This window comes from Protopterus annectens, chromosome 11.part0 (assembly GCF_019279795.1).
Source record: "Protopterus annectens isolate FY-2018-M chromosome 11.part0, PAN1.0, whole genome shotgun sequence".
Classification (NCBI taxonomy): Eukaryota; Metazoa; Chordata; order Ceratodontiformes; family Protopteridae; genus Protopterus; species Protopterus annectens.
Window position 1 is genome coordinate 1,191,440,031 of NC_056745.1, and position 15,312 is coordinate 1,191,455,342.

General features: G+C 40.2%; 1 protein-coding gene across 1 annotated transcript in view; it reads right to left on the bottom strand.

Annotated features, from left to right (window-relative positions):
* COG5 (component of oligomeric golgi complex 5) overlaps positions 1-15,312 on the bottom strand; it is a 3,265,454-nt gene that overhangs the window by 1,007,872 nt on the left and 2,242,270 nt on the right. The window lies entirely within an intron of this gene.

Sequence of the window (15,312 nt, forward strand, 5' to 3'; positions counted from 1 at the left end):
TGAGACATACAATCTCACCAGTATGTCCTGGATATGACTCTGGAGCTCCTCCTAGTGGGCTATATCTGGTGCACCTTCAGAAAGAGACAAAGTACCCAAACCACATCAACTGACTCCTCTTACCCCACAGAAGCAGCAGCTCTATTCTGAGATCTTCCTGTATTAATGAGCTCCTCAATCTGTAAAAGAGACTGAGCCTAGCAACCCTACAAAGGAACCTAATTTCTGCCACTTGTACTTCTCATCGTATCCTTCCAGTCACTACCCATGCCATGGCTCATGACTACAAGTGTCCTGTGACTCAGTTGCTGCTTCATCACCAGTCTAGTACACCACCTGCAGTACTGCTGAGGCTCCATCCATCTCTTAATCCCTCTACCCTCACATGTAAACAAGACCCAAGGATAATTAAATACCTCCATTTGAGAGCTGCTCCCCCCTCACCTATAGAGAGCAATCCACTCTCTTCTGTGAAAGAACCATAACTTCTGATTTGGTAGTACCAATTCTCATCCTAACAGCTTCACAATTAGCAGTGAGCTGCTCCAGTGCATGCCTGGGATCACCATCTCAAGTCCAAGAGAACAGCATCATCTGCAAAGAACAGAAATGCAATTCTTACATCTCTAACATGGATACTTCTCAAACCTTAATATCTTGCCAGAAAAAATCACAAAGTGGAGAAAAGATGCACTCTGGAAGGAGTGTTACACTCATCCTGAATGTATCTGAATAAATGCCAAGAACGTAGACACAAGCCTTGCTCCTGAAATTGTGAACTTGTGTTACAAGTGCGTACATACCCTTGTCACCCTTAGAGCTATGCTGTCAGGAACTTTATGTTCTAGTTAGGGTTATCCTTGACAAAATGGTCCAACAGAAATTAATAGAAGAACTGCAATAAAAACAATTCTGACAACCATAAGTTGTGTTCATTTAAAGAATCTGAAAACCTTGTCCTGAAAACAGATGGAAGGATTAGGGACATTTTTTTTTTCTGGTGAGCACCTGGTGGATAGATAAAACATGTAGCCTAGTTGGGTACAGCTTGAAAAAGCTTCATAAAGCTGTCATATTGCCTCACCAACTGCAAGGTAAAGGGTAGAGTTTGGGTACAATGTCAGTCATGCAGAAGGTAACAGAGGGGCAAAAGAAATTAAGTGAGGTACTTAATTACTGTGAAGACACTAAGCTGAGCAGTGGCAAAATCATTTTTATAGTAATTACCTTAGATGACTTATCATGGAAGATTTTAAAACAGCATCAGCATAGTAATGCCTGTACAATAGTTAGCTACATGCACTGCACAGTTTTAACAAACACGCACTGAAACTTAGCATACAAACATATATCAAAAAGGATACAAGTAAAATGAGACATTCCTTGGGGAAATTTGGGTTGATGAAGTTAACAACAATAAGGGCGGGGGCATCTGGAATGAACACAGTTTGCAAAACACCCAAGGAAATAACACTTTTCAGACAGAACAGAGGAAGCCAAGAATATGTAACTAGAAACGGTGGTGCTCAGTATATAATTAAAGCTGTTGAAACCTGACATAAAAGACAAAACAGTACAGACATCAAGCCAGATTCCTTTTCTTTCATAAATACTAATTAAGCTCTTGCCATATGCCAAACAGTTACTCAGATATTGATGTTACTTTAAGGTTGTAAGAGACAAAGTGGGCAGAGCAAACCATCAGATATCAGCTAAAGTGCAAGGCCTATTGTTGCATTACTGAGATACTTCTCAACCTCTTAGGGCAAGAAATCTGGACAAAGCCATAAATAAAAGTGGGACAAAAACCCAAAAATAGGGACAATTTTTAAATATTACTCTTACAAACTTAGAAAGATGATAGAATAACAGGTATTGCATTTGTATGGATTTTCTGACGGATATGACATCTGAAACTGAATGTCTGTCATTATTTTCGAACTTCAGTCTTTAATGATTTACCACTAATTTTCCAGAAAACCACAACTTTATGAAAAACAGACCAAAAATATAAGGCCAAAATCTGAACATTCTGTAAAAATCTGTACAGTTGAGAGGTATGATTTACCGGTATGAAAGTTAATTAAGACAAGGTAAGCAGAAGACATCCGCAAATTCTGCGTTAGAAATAATATGGCTAAAGGAGGCTGTTACACAGTTCCACTACAGCAGAAATAAATAAACAAACTACATTTTATCATGTCTCCATAAGGGACGTAAGCTGATATATTCTGCCACAGTTGTTTGTATGAACACAAAATGACAGTGTTGAACAGTGGGCATCAAAGAGAAGCACAGTATAGAAAGGACATATGATAGCAAAGGAAATAAAGGTGAAACATGGAATGAAGACATGATATTATATTACATACTGGTGATGACATGAAAAGACTTCTGTTCAGTCAGATCTGTCTGTGCAGTTTACTTCCAGCTAATGCATATTTCTTTAATTTTATCTCCACCCTCCATTCATTTTATGCTTTTTCGACTGTCTCTGTTGCAGTGATGCTGTTCGTCATCCTTCACGGTGCTCTGTTCCAAGTAACCACCACCCTCCCAGCAAAGAAATACTTCTTTCTCTACTTCCAGAATTAAAAAAATCACTATTTAAAATTTTTGTCCCCTCATCCTTCCACCAATAATCTTCTTGAAATGTAGCACTGCATACTTGTCCCCTGCAATGAATCAGTGGACCCACCTGATATCTTCATGGAAGTGTTCATTTAAGTATTTTAGAGTTCTTCCAACTTTTCACCTTTCATTCCTCTCATTACACTTGCAGCTTTTTTCTTTTTATACATACAGTTTGCGTATGCTTAACTTATGTTAATTATGCTGCCTCTTGAATTGCACAATGTACTATAGATGCAGTCTTATCAGTGTGTGGAACAATGGCATAATTGCTTTTTTATGTCCTCAAAGTATACATCATAATTTTTTGCTTGTTGCCCCCACCATCATCATACTCTTCTTGAGCATTCATAATTACAACAATCATGACCTTTATGCCCTTCTCTGGACACAAACTCCACTGTGTCATCCTCTAGTGAGTGAGTTTTATGGGCTGGCAGAAACCAGTTGAGGTACTTATAGGTTCATAGGAGGTTAGTAGGCTAGCAGCCCTAGAGCCTTTTACATGATAATCCCAAATTTCCCCATTTGTTTTTTTTTTTTTTTTTTTGGGTAGTTCGGAGAATGAATTTATGAACAGAGCGAGTCTGTGATCAAGGAGCAAATCTGCAGTCTCCCATCCAATTATCTAGGTTTTGTTTGAATAGGGTCAGTGAGGAGCTCTTCTTTACGTGAATAGGGAGTCTATTCCAGAGAAGCAGCAGTCTCTGGGTGACATATCTGTTTCTCCAGCATAATCTGTTAATGTCATAAGTTAGGTTGAGATCCCTAGAGTGAGTGACTCTTGAGCCATTTGACTTGCGGATGTGAAGCATTTCCATTAGGGCAGGGTTGGACATTGCCCTACAGGCCAGGCACAAGTCACCTCTCAGCACCCTATAAGATACAAAATAAAGTGACAGGGCTTTCAGCCTTTCCACATAGGTCATGGTTTGCAGTCCCTGTATTTTCTTAGTGAGAAACCTCTGAGGTCTCTCCAGCTGCTGCAGGTGTCTGGTGAGGTACATGCAAAACGGTGCATTATACTCTATCAGTGATCTGATGAGGGTTGAGTACTGTGGAGTTATAACATCCCTTGACCTGGCTGCTATGCCCTTGCTTATTAGGTGGGCTATGTAGAAGGCTTTCCTTACCACTGTGGAAACTTGATCAGAGTTCAGATTGCCATCAACCTGTGTTACCAAGTCTCGCACCACTGGTTTGGAGCTGACAGGGGGTGCTGTCAATATTGTAATTTGTAGGGAATTCCATTTTACCAAAGGGATAACAATAATTCATCTTTTACATTTAGCTTTAGACCATGGTTTTGGCACCAATCATTTGTTTGTGCTAGCCCTTCCTGTAATATGTTGACATTGTTGGGGGACTTAACAATTGCTCCCAGTTTGCAATCATCAACAAACTTGATGAGCCAAATGCAATCTACTTTGCCCTGGACTTCTGAGAAATAGATGCCAAACAGTAAAGGGCCCAGCACAGACTCCTATGGTGCTCTACTGGTGACAGCTCTACCGGTGTCAACAATTTTGATATTGTGTGCCATTTGGCTACCCACCTAGTAACGTAAGGGTTAATCCATATCTGGGAGAGTTTCTTAAAGATGCCAGAGTGGGGAATTGTGTCGACAGCCTTGGCACAGCAGAGATAAGCCGTGTACACTGTGTTACCTTTGTGCATGGTTTTGGTGACATTCTCAAAGAAGTCTACCAGGTTTAATAAGCATGATCTATCCTTAACGAAGCCAGACTGGGTTGGGTCCAGCATTTGGAGGCCACGTATGTCTTTGCTGATAAGGTCTATGATAATTCTTTTCATATCCTTGCAGATCAGGCTGGTTAGACTTATGGGTCTCTACTTCCCAGGGTCAGTTGATGGTCGCCCTTTTGTTCAGTGAGATTACTGTTGCTGTTCTCCATTTTGCAGGAACATAGCCAGTTTTCAAAAGACAACGGCCAAGTGGTCTGGCAGATCTTGTTTTAGATTGTTTTAGATTGTTTAGTCAACATCCTGGGATATTATCTGGTCCCATTGAGGCTGTGTTTTTGGCCTTGGTGAGTGCAGAGATGACCTGTTCTCTAGAGATACTAGGCAGAGGGCTGGTGTCAGGAATGCTTTGGGATATGGTAGGTGGGGATACAGGGGTGAAGTTTGGAGTGAATCTGTAACAGGTTGGCAATATCTTCTGGTGTAGTAAGAGTGATCCCATCTACAACCAGTTTGGCACATACTTAGGCATTCCCTTTTAGGCTTCAGACATAGTTAAAGAATGCCTTATGATTATCCTTGGCTAGGGATGTGATTTTACTTTCATAATTTGCTTTAGAAAACTTTACAAGATTTCTGATTTTCTTGTTTAGGTTTAGGAGGGAACTCTTCCTCTGCAGAGTGATATCACTCTATTTTTTGGACAACAGTTTCTTTCTTTTGTTATATAATCTGTTTATACTTACAGTCCACCACAGTTTTTTTTTTTTTTTAACGGGAAGACCTGGTTTTGATCTGGTCAGGTACACCAGAGTTTACGCAATTGCATAAGTGTTTGTACGGTGCATTTGTGTACACTTCTGAATAGTGATCACTGATGTCTGCAATTGCGGGTGGTATGAAGAGTTTTATACCATCGCTTAGTAGGCTGTAGTTAGCTTTGGTGAATATTTTTATAATTGTTGTTCCTGTGAGAGTGTCAGTTCCAGTAGTTACTTCATACGAAACTGATTTGTGGTCTGACCAAACCAGGGAGGGCATCATGCATGGGGAAGTACAGTGACACCCCCCCATGTTGGTGAGTACTATGTCCAGAACATTAGAGCACCTAGTGGGGGTGCAGACTATCTGTTCCAGAGCATTTGTGTTAAAGTCCAGGAACATCTGGGCGAGTGTGTTTTTGCTCCTGTATGTCCCCCAATCTATGAAAGTAATTAAAATATCCTATGACTAAGGTGTTGGGCTGTATGTTAAAGGATTTTAGTAAATCAAGGTAGGCAGTGTGCTTACCCTGGTTCATGATGGGGGATCTATAGCTAGCAATGGTGTGGTATGGTACCTTCCCAATAGTTAATTGGACATGGACTAGTTTGAGAGAGTCATGCTGTTTGACCAGTCTCAAAGGGTATTTGGTTTTAATGAAGATGGATACACCTCCACCTTTGGTTCTTTCATGCTCATTTTGAGGTCTGAACATGTGGAAGGCATTGTAACCTTGAATGGCCGAGGTGCTCTCAACGGCCTTGAACCACGTCTCGGTAATTGCACAGACATCAGCATTCTCCAAGGTGAAGAGTGCTTCCAGGGAGTGCAGTTTCGTGTTTAAACTCCTAGCATTAAACAGTACGACCCTGAATTTGTCTCTATTAGCTTTTGTTACATTGGAAAATGTGTTATTTTAACATTGCCTAAAAAAAGGTACCATGGGAGGGGCAAGGGCCTTTGCCAGTATCCGAAAGCCTAGGGAGGACAGGTACAGACCATCTCTAGCAAAGCAGCAAAGTCTGCCTACCATATCCTCCCAGGCTGACAGATACTGGATCCCCCCTGGACTGACACCAGAAACTGAGCCAATTGTTGAATTCAATCATTTTTTTTTATATTGTGGCATGATCCTGGGTGAGGGTAGGCTGCTGCTTAGGACTAGGGGCATATCTGTCTGGGACACACAATCACAGAGTTCCTTCATGTTTCTCTTCATATAGTCCAGACAGGTACGGCTCAAGTCATTCACTCCAACATAGGCTATGACAGAGTCATAATGGTACTTGTTGTTGAGTGACTTGAGTGCATACATGATTTGATGGATCCTGGTACATGATAGGCAGCTGACCATGACCTTTTCTTTGTCCAGTCTGGTGAGGGGGACATCTGTGTGTCTCACTATGGAGTGGCCCATAATGAAGACATTTCATGTGTTTTGCCTTAGGGTCTTATTTGTTGAGACACAGATGTGTGTGTTGATATATGTAGTAGTTTCTTTATGTTTAGTGGTGAGTATGGGTGGTGTGCATTTGGGAGGTCTCTGTTCTTTTGGTAGGCTTTTAGTGAGTAGCTCCACATATGTGGGTTTATGTGTCATAACCTTATTTTGTGTGAGAGCTGAGGTAAAGCGTGTGTGCTGACAACCTGTTTGATGTCTAGTTTGCTTTTAAGTGAGAGAATGGACTCCAATTCCACAGTGTATTTGCATCTCTCATATAGGGTGTTAGTTTGCTTTAGGATTAAATGGTTGCCAGTATACATGAAGCAATTGCTACAGTACATTGCCTCAGTATGTCCACATCAATCAAACTGGCAGGAGAAATTATACCAAACTGCTTGTCCACTGTGGCAGGATTTTTCTGAATGCTGTGTTTGGGAAGGAAGTGGGCTAGCTGGATTTAATCCCAAACATCAAAAATGAAGCAGCAATTCAATACAGTAAACAAAGTGCAGTGATGGCTTAAAATATACTTATTTTTCAGTTTTTTTTTCAGTGGATGCCTTGGATTTCAGTGCAGATGCACTTCAGACCTCTGGCTAATGTTGCCAAACATTGAGCAGCTATGGTAAACTGAGCGCAAACCCACACAAATGCAAGGCTTACATACATGCAAATTTAAACACTTTTAATACAACTAACAATGGGAAAGCCCCAAACTGAGCCTTTCTCCAGCAAACTCTACGTCAGATGGGTCCTGAGCTATACACTTCTGCCACAAGGGTGCAGGGAGGCCCTCTTAAAGTAAGATGTCTGGTTTAAGAGCACAGTGATACCAAACAGTCTAGATTCAGCAGATCTGAATCAAGCCTATGCTATGTAAGGCAAGGAAAAACAATTTTTTAGATGGGAAGGAGTAAGGGAGAGTCATTTAATGGTCAAAGTGAGAGGGTTTAGTAAGTATATCAATAGATCACCTGCAGTAATACCACCCTCCGCACAAACTGCAACTCTTCGAGCAGCTGTAAACAGTGGGAGACTATTGACAGCGTTTCCTTTATAAGATCTTAAACTGGAGTAGTTTGCTTATATGCAAGCACGGTGCAGGCTGAAAAACAGTGATAAATTCAACCAAAAAAATAAATGCAGCATGGAAGCGTTAAATATTACTGAAACAGTTAGAATAAGTGCAAAATTATACATATATCAGCGTTGTATGTCCAAATGACTTTAGAAGCAATTAAAGTATTGCAGTCACAGGTGTCCAAGCCAGGCACAAAATAGCTCTCAATAAATGAGCACCATCAGACAAAAAATTTATTATTTTAAACGACCAAGATGAAAGACGTTTAGAAGGTTAAACCCTCGGGTCAATCAAATAAAAGCAGAGTAAGCTATCAACCATTTTTCCCACCTTGGATGGGTTGAATTTAGCTCTCTGCTCCCACCAGAGTGCAAAAGAACCCTTCCAACGTAAAAAAAAAAAAGTTTTTAGCTCAAGTGCAGTAACAAAAGCTTTACAACAGAAGTAAGAATTCCTGCAATATCAGGAATCCTTGGAAATAAGTTCATTAACCCTGAGAAATGTTCACAACACACAAAAACTTTGCAAAACTTAGAAATATTTTGGCAGACTTACTCAGGACAGCTTTTGCAATATCAGAGTACGTTAGGAAATATTACGATACTGTCAAAACAACCTAAAAGCAGTACAGTAACAAATAGATAGTTTCTTTATCAAGTGCACGCTAAAAATCAGTTAGAGCAAGTGCAAACAATTTGACCCTGACATGATTTGAACATGCTACCCATAGCCGGCCTTAGGCATAGGCCAACTAGGCGGCTGCCTAGGGCGCCGCTCTAGCAGGGGTGCTTTTCCAGTGTTTATTTAGTGTAGGTAGACTAGGATGGGGGGTGTGGGGTGGTGTGGGGCCGCCATGGAGCCCTTTGCAGGGGCACCAGTTGACCTAAGGCCGCTCCTGTGCTACCATTGCATGAACAAGGCCTTTATACTTTCTAGCACTGAATCTGAAGGTGACAACCAACAGCTCACTCCATCAGTGTTCTTAATTTCCAGGACTAATGCTCTCTTCCCAATACCGCACTGTGCTGCCTATCTTGGTACCTGTAGAAAAATATTCATGTCGTTAGTTACACCTTTTGAGATGTCAAAGAGATACGCCACATGGAGGGCTGGGATTCATGCTACTAAAATGAATCCTTGAAGTGCACTGCACTGAAAAAAAAAAACATTTTAAAAGGCTTTTAGAAACTATGAAACACTGCAGCCACTGAAATACATAACACACTGCCTCGTAAAACTAGCACATAAATGAAACTTTCAAAGTAACAAAACAAGAAAAATGTATGCCTCCTGCTGGGGCTAATGTCCCATTGCAGCCCCACTTCTCACACACACACACACACACACACACACACACACACACACACACACACACACACACACACACACACACACACACACACACTACGTCCACACACATCCTTACTTACAAATACTAATGCCACTGGTCAGCAGTCCCATGAACTCTTGTCATTTCATAACAACACAGTTTGTGTTCATCAAAATCATCATGTTTCATTCATGAAGCTCTACAACAAAGTAGGACTTGGTTTTGTTACACCTCTCCTGTAGGCTTCAACAGATTAATCTTTGATGTAATTGTATGTTTTGAAGTGGTAGAAGCAAACAAGGTTACTCTTCTCTTGGAAGGTATCCCTTTAGTCTCATAGGTGTGTATTATACCTTTCAACTATGGTTGCATGCATTTTACCATTTTCATCTTCACTCTGTCAAAAGTCAGTCTGCCTTTTAGCCTTCTATTAGAAACAGTGTCTAAGGCTTTAGTGAAGATTAAGCACACTATAGCTACTGTGTTATTACCTATGCCAAACGCCAGTGTTACTTCTTAGGGGCATGTTTGAAATGTAGTGGGGCATTATCCCTTCTCAGTGAATCCATGCTAATTATAGTTTTTCAGTCTCAGGGATTCCAAACATTTCCCTGCATAACCTCTCAGAATGTTCTCCATTGTCTATCTTTGAAGTTCACAGGCCTCTAGATAACAAGGTAAGATGAAGGTCCATGTTTGGGAAATGCCACCACTACTGCCTCCTTCTAACCAGGCAGTCACTTCTTCAACAGTCCTTCTAGGGACACGAGGATGTACAAACTACAGAATGCAGTAGGCCTAAAAGTGTGTGCACCACCACAGGAGAAGGTGACATGAAAGACGTCTATGAGGATAGAAGATCTGCATAACAAGGTAAGATGACGGTCCATGTTTGGGAAATGCCATCACTACTGCCTCCTTCTAACCAGGCAGTCACTTCTTCAACAGTCCTTCTAGGGACACGAGGATGTACAAACTACAGAATGCAGTAGGCCTAAAAGTATGTGCACCACCACAGGAGAAGGTGACATGAAAGACGTCTATGAGGATAGAAGATGCACAGTAACTAACTTAACTTAGTTAACTAATGGGGTTTATATTCAGGAGCATGACATTTTTATATTTGTGCAAAATGTACAAGTTGGAATGGGTAGAATGAAAAAATAAATATGACCATTTGGTCCATGGACTTCTGGTCAGAGCCAGTGAATATGCAAATTATGTGAGCTATGATTAAACAGAAGAGTAAGCAGTGGACTGCCAACAGGTATAGCAAAGGTACCAAACATTAAAACATGAAACTGTGAGAGACCTAATTTTATTTGGAGAGGTACATAAAGTGGTGTAGCTAACAGTAAGAATACTGTTGGAAGAAGTCATAGACAGCAAACTTATTTATAGAACACATGAACTTCTAGCATATATATAATAAAATATGACAGTCTGACACCTGCAGGGTTGAACAATCAAATTTATTTGCAATAGTAATCTGGCTCTGTAGTGCAGAGTGATGGACCCATAACTGCAACCTAGGTGACCAGAGTTTAATTAGTGGCCCCAGCCCTATAAGGAGCCAGGCAAAAGAGAAGGAGGGAGGAGTACCACCACTTGTGCTGTGGAGTAAGAGGCAGGGGTTGTTTGAAGGCAATGTCCCTTAAGGAAGTGAAGGGATGTCCTTCATGGACAGTCCATTGCACATCCCTCCCCAGCACCAAGCCAGGTACATCCTGTAAGGACAGCAAGAAAAAACATAACAATTTTTGCACCACCCTTAATGGCTGCCTGGATAATGACCCTTCTCAGATGTCTTACACACACTTGGGAATGAAGAGGCTAAATGACCAAGAGAGTGAGTCTGACAATAAGCCGGCAGCAGAGAGTAAGAACTGCAATAAAACATGTACTTCCAGCAGTGTTTCAGTGATAAATGTCCTGCCATGTTCCTATTGTAATGTGTAGAATCTTTTAACTGCAGGGGGCCCACTGGGAACACGCAATGTTGAATTCACTGTATATGTGGGTAAGGCTTTACACACACAAGTATTATGAGAATTTCTATTTACAATTTCAAGGCTGCTGGGACATTCTGTTGTTTCCTGCAAATGGAGGGGGTATAGCAAAATGTAAATTAGTTTTCCTTGATTAAAAGGTCTGAATGCAAACTTCCAGTATGCCTGCAATAGTCTAAGCAGCAATACAGAGTGGCTCTCTGGGTGGTCATCCTAATTAAATTAAAGAATAAGCTAACATGAACGCCCCTGGTCTAATATAGCGATAACCTGGAAAACAAATTTAAAAAAAAAAGTTCAGTAATCAAAAGTAGATAAACAAAACAGTTGAATTGGAAGAATAACATCAAATACAAGGGCTGTACATCAGTGCCAGTATCCCCACATGGAAGACAAGAAACCTGAACAGTGGGAAACCAACCTTGGTCTGGCAGTGAAAACTACCCAAATACATGCTGACATCTTCAAAATCATCACTGATTTAATGGACTATATTATGATGAACAACAAAAAAAAAATGCAACAGGTGGTAGAAACATTAACCCAGCAATCGCAGGAGCTGCTACACTTGAATGAATATGATGTGAGAACTAAAAAGAAATTACTGGAGGTGGTAAAGGTGCAGAAACAAATTCAACAAAAACTAACAGAATTGGAGGATCGCTCTCGTAGAGAGAACATTTTCTCCACAAGACCAGAAAGTGTATAAGGGAGTAACTACATTAAATTCATGAAGAAATGTCTGGCTGGTGTGTGAAGCATTTTATATAGAAAGAGCTCACAAAGTGGACTCTCCATGTCTGGAAATGGACAAACAACTCAGCCAGATCATGGGAAAGTTCAGGTCTTATGCGCAGAAAGAGCAGACCTTAACTATTTTATGGAAGAGTGGGACCAACTACAAAACAAAGGATGTTAGAGTGTTCACAGATAACGATTACTCTCTTCCCATGTGGCAGAAAAAAAAGCAGCTTTCCTCCTGGTGATAGGAAGTGTTAAGAGTCAATATATTTGATTCCGATTCAATTATCCTGCATTCTTCTGCATCTTTTATCCACTGGGGATAAAATCTATATGGTTCCAGACAAACAGCTGAGGGACTTAGATGCCAGACATTTGAATCAAGAAGGGCAGGAAGCAAAAGAACTGCAGTGCAATCCATTTAAGGACTCTGTCAGGCAAAAAAAAAGAGAACCAGTATCACCAAGCTGTTCCCAGTCTTCCAGTGAAAGGTGTCTGAAAGGGTCACAGGAATGAAAAAACACACAGAAGCCATCAGCAGAACTAAACTGCTGTGGACATTAGATAATATTGAGAATGAACCCTCTACTGCTAGTGGTCCTAATGAGTGACTACCAAAAGACTTTAAGCAATGTTGATAAGGCTTATGGTTAGTTGTGGACATTGTATTATGTATTTTGTTATGGGTTGGTTTAATGGGAGGTGTGGAATGGTGAGAAGCTAAACAGAGTTCATACTGCTTGCTAAGGATATATTCCTTATTTGCAGTTTCATAATTATGTCAGTGAAAGGGAGGGGGTTGGAGGAAGCACTGTGTTGATGTGTAGTAGGAAATATTAGTAAAGGGATGCAAAACTGACAACAGCATGGGTCATTCATTCCTAAAACTACTGTATCTGGGCATGTTAATGATGGATTATTCCAAACAGGATAGGCATACTGGGGCTTCCCTGCAACGTACGTTTAACTAATAACATGCAGCTGTACACTAACCTTCTAATGTTGAGTTAAAACAAGGCACAGTGCTTTCTTCTTAAGCCAAGAAAACATTTTTAATACATAGGTTCATTGGTTCATAGGTAGATACTAGGTTATCTGCCCTAGGGCATTTATAAGCCTAGCCAGAGTGTATTTGGCTTCCGCCTCCCTATTAGATTAGCCTACTGTGCCTCTGTAAAGTAGGTCACAGAAGGTACCCTTTTAAGATTAGTTTACTGTGCCTCTGTCTAGCAGGGACACAGGAGAGATCCCAGGGGTGAATTTGCAATTTGCCATCCACGCGTCCAAGTTTCGCTTGAAGAGGGTCAGCGAGGGGCTACGTCTAACATGAAATGGGATTCTATTCCAGAGTGAGGGGAGCCTTTGGGAAATGAATCTGTCCCTCCAGCATGTCCTATTTATTTTTGTGCTGAGGTTTAGGTCCCTGGAGCGTGTAGCTCTACACTGCTAACTGGAAGATTAGATGAGACAGGCAACTATCTTGGGTCGGGGGTGTTGGGCTACTGCAAGTGAGCATGGAAATATGTTTAGGTAAGATTTTTGGATTGTACTCATCAAAGACTTTTGGATTGTACTGAGCAACCATGAGCTCTGAGAAATGGGCTCTTAACCATGTTTTTTGAGTTATAAATAAATTGCAATTTTGTGTTATTTTGAATTTAGTTGGTATGTCTGTTCATTTTAAACCTCTTGACTGACAAAGGGAAATATATCTAAGAAGAGAGGATCATTTAGTGATATCCCACTAGTGATGCTGAATGTCAGCGAAGAATAGGAAACACCCTGAAACAACGTGAGGAACATGCAGTTTAAGGCTGGGATAGTCCTTTGGCAAAAATTAATGACAAATTAAAAGCAATATGAGACTGTTATTCTGGAATGTAAATGAGTTGGAGGATAAAACCAAACAAGACATGGTTCTCTGGTACTTGAGGAAAAATGCAATCCATCTGGCTGCATTACAGGACATACATCTTCACAAGAGCAAATACCAGCATTTCTTGTGTAAAGCTAGGCTACCTGTCTACTATTCAGTCTTAGAAGGGGAAAGGAAAATAGGGACACTAATACAAGTAAAAGACAACACTGGCTTTGCAGTTGAGTAAGAGTACTTGGATACACAGGGTAGCTTTATTACACTAAAAAGTACTGGTAAGGATGGGCCTTGGCAGTAGAGCAGGAGTATATTTAACTTCTAAAACTAGAACTTACAAGATTAAACAAATTATAGGTCATATAATAGTGTATCAACAAGGTGTAACCATCATAGCAGGAGACTGGAATGTCACTGGTTATAGGGAAGATGTGTCAGCATTGTAAAACACTATAACAGAAGGTAGATATTTGGAGAGGATTATGCAGTTTTATGGTTTGGCAGATGTATTGTGGGTGTTAAAACATGAATTTACCTCTTTTTTATATAGGCATGACTCTTGGAGCAGACTCTAATCCTAAAACTGTAAGGGCATGAACAAAAATGATTATTAGGTAGGTTATAAACCAGTCCACTAAATACAAATGCTGCTTTAAGTACCCACCCAATAATTATATTGGCTCATGCCCTTACAGTATTAGGATTAAAGGAAGACTGGAAGGAAATTGAAAGTAAAAATTGGATATTTCCAACATATTTCTTAAAAAATTAGCAGTTTACTAGATGGATAAAAGCAATTCTTAATAAAGACCTAGATGAAATATGATACAAGGATATACGTTTAGAGTAGAAGTGGTCTAGTATAAAAGTAATATCAAAAACTAAGTGCAAGAGTGGTCAAAGCAAAGGTGGAGGACTAATGGACATATATATGGAGGCACTGGGAAATTAAGGTAGCTACAAATTCAAAATGTGGGCAGGAACAATAACATTTGCTTAAACCAGTTGCAGGTGGCAAAGAATAAAATTAATGAGTACATAGACAATTTAAATAACTTCAGGGCCTTGGCATTACAATACGATGACTACAGCTCCCTTAAATTTGTTAAATCATTGTTGCACAGGTTGAGGAGACAGAAGGTTGAGCAAATGATAGCTTTGATTAGGAATTCAAACATGAGAATGTTAACAAGGAATTCGGCAAGTCTAAGAAAGGTATTTGCAAAGTATTACACAAAACTGTACAGTCAAGACTTGGACACATTCAAAGGCATATCTGGTAGGTCTTGGACTACTAGTCTTAAGAGAGGATCAGGATCTCGTAATAAAGGAGATATCATGGGATGACATATTGCGAGTACTGCTAAGACAGAGCCAAGGAAAATCATTGAAACAAATTGGATTCCAGTAGATATATGGAAAAGACACAAAGGTAAGATATTACTCATATGGCATAATCTGTTTAATTCTATACTATGGAAGAGTCAATTTCAAGTTCTTGGAAACAGGTGATAATGGTGGTTCTTCTGAAGAAGGACAAAGATTCAACAGACCCAAGACAGTACAGACCAGTCTCTATTCTCAACCATGACTATAAAGTTTTTATGACAGTTGTTGGACAAAGAATAGCTACATCTTTACCCCAACTTGCTAACTGGGACCAATGTGGGTTTATAGCAAGGATGACAGCATTTGACAATATTAATAAAATGACTCTGCTGCAGCACAAGGCAGTGG